This window comes from Poromitra crassiceps, assembly GCF_964638095.1.
Source record: "Poromitra crassiceps genome assembly, chromosome: 13".
In the NCBI taxonomy this organism is placed as follows: domain Eukaryota; kingdom Metazoa; phylum Chordata; class Actinopteri; order Beryciformes; family Melamphaidae; genus Poromitra; species Poromitra crassiceps.
In genome coordinates this window covers 46,583,895-46,590,177 of record NC_139644.1, presented here as the reverse complement: position 1 = coordinate 46,590,177, position 6,283 = coordinate 46,583,895, and positions in this window count along the sequence as shown.

Genomic DNA, 6,283 nt, shown 5'->3' with positions numbered 1-6,283 from the left:
CTAGCCACACGCCAAACACTCTGCTAGTTCTACAGTGGCAAACCGCCCCGCCTCTCTCTCGTACGGAGAGGAACAATCTGCCGCTTTAAAGGTGCAACATGTAGCCTTTTAAATCATTCTGAGACACAAGTATCATCAGACTGGCCCTACAGGTTCCCCCTATAGAGTCGATGATCTGATTTTGCTGCATAGATTTGCATATTAATGAGGAAAGTCTGATTTTCTTGGAGCTACTACAATTTCTTCATGCTTCAGGATGCAGACTTCATATTAATGCCACGATGTGTGACGGCTGGGACACACCAGAAGCATCGAGCAGGAGCCTTGCCATTCACACCAGAAGCGCTCTGCTTTGCCCCGCGTGTTACAGCATGTCACACGATGTGTTACAGCATGTAACGCATTGTGTTACAGTGTCATACTGGTTAACACACTTACATACTGGTCGTCAAACCCGTCATTGGTAGAGCAGGTAGTTCTTGAGAGAGGCGGGCAGGGGCGGTCCCTTCCTAGAGCCGCCCACACTGAACGCCTGCACAGGTCCATCAGAGGGAGGGGCTCCGGATCGAGTCCGTTTATGTACCGGATTCGTATTTCGCAGTGTCCCCACACGGCGCTCACTGCGGGGTACACCTTCCTGCCCTCAAGTCCTCTGAACGCCGCCCCTAGATCATGTCCGTCCACTATGTAACCCAACGTCCCCTCGTCCATGTCCAAGACGACTAAGAGCGAGTCTGGTATTATGAAGGTGTCGTCGGGCTCCAGGGAGGCGGGGTAGGTTCTGCCCGCGTGGTTCTTGCCGTCGTGGTAGAGTTTACTCCGGCCCAGGTCCCAGGCCCAGGACTCGCTGTTGTTTCCCACCAGGGCCGTTTAGCCCACCGAATGCAGTGGTGCGTCGCCCGTGGCCACCCCGACCACGGCGTGGGACCGCCTCTGGCGCGTGGCCCAGCTGACCTCCCACACGTGCAGTCCCCGCGTGTAGCCCACCCGGCCGCGGATGGCGTACTGTAACACATACTACACATACTACACATACTGTAACACAATGTGTTACATACTGTAACACGATGTTGTAACACATTGTGTTACAGTATGTCACACATTGTGTTACAGTATGTGAAGACAAGTATGCTGCTGACAGGGAAATAGTTGGTAATTCATCCATTCATTTCAATCATTACCTCGTTAGCTTAACTGGTTATGTTTAAGTGGATGGATTATGGCCGGACATTAGGCAGCTTCTGGTACATTGTAGCCCACAGCGTCGGAGATTACGCTACAAAATAACCGTGTTTACTTTATTCCAGTTCATTTCTTTTCCACTTGATGTTTTAATACATTGATGAACAAGAAGAACAACAACACTGAACCTAAAACTAAAATATGTTTCATAAGGCTTTATATTTACCACAACAGCATCGATATCAAACTGAACAAACACAGATATAGATCAGCATATGCTGCAGCTGTGTGTGTTCCTTGTAAATGTGGCAGACAGCAAACCGCGGTGCTAAGGAGCTCATGGGACGACAGGGCAGAGGAAGACTCACTTGGGCTTGGTGAGGCTTTGTCTGTGCATCTGTAAGTTGGCAGGTGAAGATGGCTCATTCCTCCCTGCTCCTGCATGTAGGGAGAGGCCATGGCGAGTATGGTGCCATGTAGGGAGAGGCCATGGCGAGTATGGTGCCATGTAGGGAGAGGCCATGGCGAGTATGGTGCCATGTAGGGAGAGGCCATGGCGAGTATGGTGCCATCGTCGCTGAAGGCCAGCGAGGCGATGCTGGTCAGGAAGTGACACAGGCGCTTCTTGTTGAACAGGTCCCAGATCTTCTCTGAGCCACCTGTAGCAAAAGTGTTTCCAGTTCCATTTTAACTGCATACTTTCAACTTCATGTTAGCGGACATCTTTGGCTGGTCTTGCTCTTTTCGTGACAAGAGACTATGGATTCATGGAAGTGTGGGTTCAACGTGAAATTGCTGCATGTAGCACCTTGCTTATTGGCAAGCTACAGCTACAGCTAATGAAGCTACAGCTAATGAAGCGTCTGGTCAATTTGGCAAAGGCAACATTCAAACTGGCAGATTTGTGATGTTTTGTGAAACGGTCCCTTCAGACGAGAGAGACTGGAATGTGACGGGGCAAAGTGGCAAATACACTAGACAAGAAACATTTACCTCAATCACTCAGCAGCATCACTCAACCTCTCTCTCTCTCTCTCTCTCTCTCTCTCTCTACACTAACTTCTGGCTGTACCTTTATGGTAGAAAAGAAAAGGCTGAACTGGGAGAGATTTATTTTCTTTCAGAGAGAAATTATTGATAATGATACCCAAATACAATAATATTGATGGAAATAATGACGGTCGGAATAATAATAGTATTAATTTTATTTTTGTTTTTAAAGATACCTTTTTTTTGTATGCTTACTCCCATGTATGTGTAACACTTGTTCCAACCCCCCCCCCCCCCATATCCTGTTATTTCAGTTGAAATTTCTTTGTGCCTTGTTATTTTTGGGGGAAAGAAAGGAGAAAAGAAATTGCTATAACGCCTCATTCTCAAGGCTATCCCTCGCCCTCTCTCATGCTGTCCTCTTCTCCTCCTCAGCCTCATCCTCCGTTCATTAAGAAAATACAAAACAAAAGGCAGAAATAGCTGGAAAAAAAACGATAACGTCAATGAAAAAAATACCTACTTTTTCTACTTGTGCCTTTCTGTGTCTCGTCTCCTCTGGTCATCGGCCTTGGCCCTTAAGAGCTTGCCTGTTTCTTTCTGTCCCCCCCCCCCCCCCCCCTCTCTCTCTCACCTCTTTCTTTTGCTCAGAGTCATGTATTTGTCTGTATAAGCACCTCGCCCCCCCCCCCCCTCCCCAAATCCTGTTCTGTGTCCTTCTCTCAGTTTTCAAACTCTCTGTGCCTTTCTCTGTCTCTTTTCTCTCTTTGCTGGGACCGTGTTTTGAGGGCGGGCAAGTGTTGTCCACCCTGTGTGGTTAGTTTCAGGTACTACATTGAATTTAATGATAATGATATAATATAAATATAGTGAAACATACTGGTCTCTACTGTGTGATTTTTTCTTTATGTGATTTTGACATGGTTAGGAGATGGTTACGTCATGGGAAGTTGTCTCCACGATTTTTTTTTTCATCCTTATGTCCCCACCACTTTTCAACACCCGTGATCCATAAGGCAGGCGTGGCATATCCAGATGCTATTTAAACGTCGTGATTCAATTAAAACTGGACGGACAAACCCCGTCTTTATTTCTCACAAACACTGTGGCATGCAAACACGTGCACGGCAGCTAGTAGGCCTACACACACGCGCTTGGAGGCACAGTGAAATTTGTCCTCCACGTTTGACCCATCCTGGCTTGTCATCGTCCTCCGTGGTTCAGGTCAGGAGTGGTGAGCAGTGAAGCGCCCGGTGACCAACTTCTTCCAACGGTTGGAAGAAGTTGACCGCCGCTGGTCAGACGACCATCTTCTGCATGTTTTTAGTGGGGGGGTTATATATGGAGGAACCCCAGGGAGCAGGGGCGGACTGGGATCATAGTTCAGGCCGGGCATTGGATACCATGCAGGCCAGGCCAACACACGCGGACACACACAAAAATGTGGGCCGTTTGAAGCGAGATTTGGTGAATATAATGCTAACGTGATGTTACATCATGTTACCTATTTGTTCACTAATAGAATTCAACATTGCCTAGATAACTAAGTATAATATGAAGACGTAAAAACATGCCTCTGTACAAAAGCTTCACAGCAAACTTAATTTAAGGAAGAGTGCAGTCACAGTGTCCTGTCTTGGCTTGTCTGAGGTTAAATGCAAATACAAAAAATCTAACTGCTTCATCTCCACTTTAAACTGTATTGTGCAGTCCTGATAATCCCATAAAGCACATTAATGTGAAAGCAATAAGCATATAGCCTACATGTTTCACTTTATGCTCTGAAATTGTAGCCTACCTAAGGTTCCTCATTCTGATAAGTTCAACACCACCTCCAGCTCTGCAGGAGCACCTGCTGCAGTGCTAGTGCTGCTTCTGCCTCCTCCTCCACTTTTGTGAAGAAATCCCCAAAAGCAATCCAACCCATACTTTCAGTTTAGCCACTACTGTTTACATTTGACCAATGGGATTTGTTTTATATAGCATAATATAAATAGATAAATAAATACAAATTAGTGTTAATTTAATTTCTCTCTAATATTCTAGAGGCAATAGACAATTGTCTATGACTGATATTGTAGTTTAGGCCAAGACACAACATAGGCTCCTTGCTTTCCACCTCTCTGCACCTCTTTTCTTCTCCATTTTGGCACCATTGAACAACAAGCACCGCCCACCGGGGTCTCAGCAGCTTCTGACTGAAAAGTTAACTCATTCCTCCCTGCCTGCCTGCAATCTGCGCAACTAGGAACACGTATAGCCTACATACTGGCCTGCTGTTCAGTGAGTGGCCTGGCCTGCAATTTATTTTTTATTTTTTTGGCACGCCATGTCATGCCAGGCCACCGGGCATTTGCCCGAAGCGCCCGATTAGCCAGTCCGCCGCCTGCCTGGGAGCACAGGGAGAACATGCAAACTCCACACAGAAAGGCCCTTTCGACGAGATAGCCCACCTGGCTGTAGGCACTGAAGAGATGGGGGGGACCACAACCTCACCGCCCAAAGCTTCCCAGGTGGACTGGGAATCGAACCCAGGACCGATTATTGCACAGGTGTGCCTTTGGCTGGTTACAATATTGCTGCCTTCAAACGGGGTCGTATTTACCATGTTCACGAGAAGAGTCCATATGAATGCCCCCCTCCTGTGGTATTCACAACTTTGGAAGTGGGAATTTTCTGAAAACTCAAGTGTTCGAATACAAGAGCTAGCGACTATAGGAGGTTCCGGTGAGGTTTTTCAAAGTAAAAGAATGAATCTGCACAATTATAGAGCAGACAGAGGCGATTGGAAAATGATTATTTTCCACATTAAACTAATAAACTAAGCATTTAAATGAAGCTATACAATACAAATGATGTTTCTGTATGACAATAACAATAGAGGGTATGCATGTGATGTCACAGAGGCAGAAGTCACTGTGGGGTCACGCCCACTGAGTCACAGCAAGACTGAGCTTGAATGCAGTAATCAGCCTAGATAACTGACACCTGCTGCTCAGGGAGGAATTTGACGCCCGTGTTCCAGTGGGTGTGTATACCCTCTAGTCTATAGCATTATGTTTCAATAACATTGAGAACATTCTTCTCAGTATCTTAATATTATGTCAGGTATTAAAACAGTTGGTGTCAAACAGAAACATAATTTGTATTGTATACCTTCGTTTAGATGCTTTGTTCATTGTTTTAATCTGCGAACTAACCATTTTTCTATGCCTTTTAAAAACATGAATTACGCCGCTTTTACTCTGAAGGCTGAACGTCCAAACCGGAACTCTTATATTTGCTAGCTCCGTCAACCGGAAGTGTTATATTCCTTTATACGACGCAAGTAAAATGCTGCTCGGCTGATCCCTCCCACAATACATCCATCATGATCCATGGATCACTCGTATTGTGTATTTATTTGACCAACAACTAAACTTCCTGCTGATTGTGACAAAATAAATCCTCATGAATAATGAATTACATATGGGACAGTTTTCAGAGAAGAGCTCGCCCGCATTAGGATTGATAGGCGAACAAGCCAATGAGATGAAAGTTAAGAAATAATTGATGGAAAACGTATCCAATCGGCTTTAACAGACGAGCCATGGGTCGGGCTTGCAAAGAGATGCGTTCGTTAAACCAACTCGGTCGAGTTCGTTTGCACATGACTCCCAACTATGAAGTGCCACATATTTACGCATATTTCTTGATCACCTGCATTTGAAAAGCACGTTACATGTTTCTGTATTAGTGATATACAGACATGTTGTCATATTATAAAATATAACTATATAAAAGAAAAAGACTCGTTCGATTCGGGTGGCTGAACCCACTCCGCCACAGTTGACTCGTCAGTCGTCAAAGAGTATTTAAACAAAAGTAGCAACGGCGTACGGCCGTTTTGGCTTGGAAAAATGCCACCTTGGGCCAGTGTGACAACAGCACAGAACCATGACAGCCAATCAGACGCGTCTCCTTCAGGCCAAAATGGCGGATGTCCTGTGCGCTGATGTTGCAAGAGTCCCTTCGCTGCTCATAAATTCTTTTGTCGTCGTGTCACGTGATGAGTAGTTGCCGGGTTTGGGCAAATCGAGCGCACCTCGTGTCGTCCTGTGTTTTTGTTGTT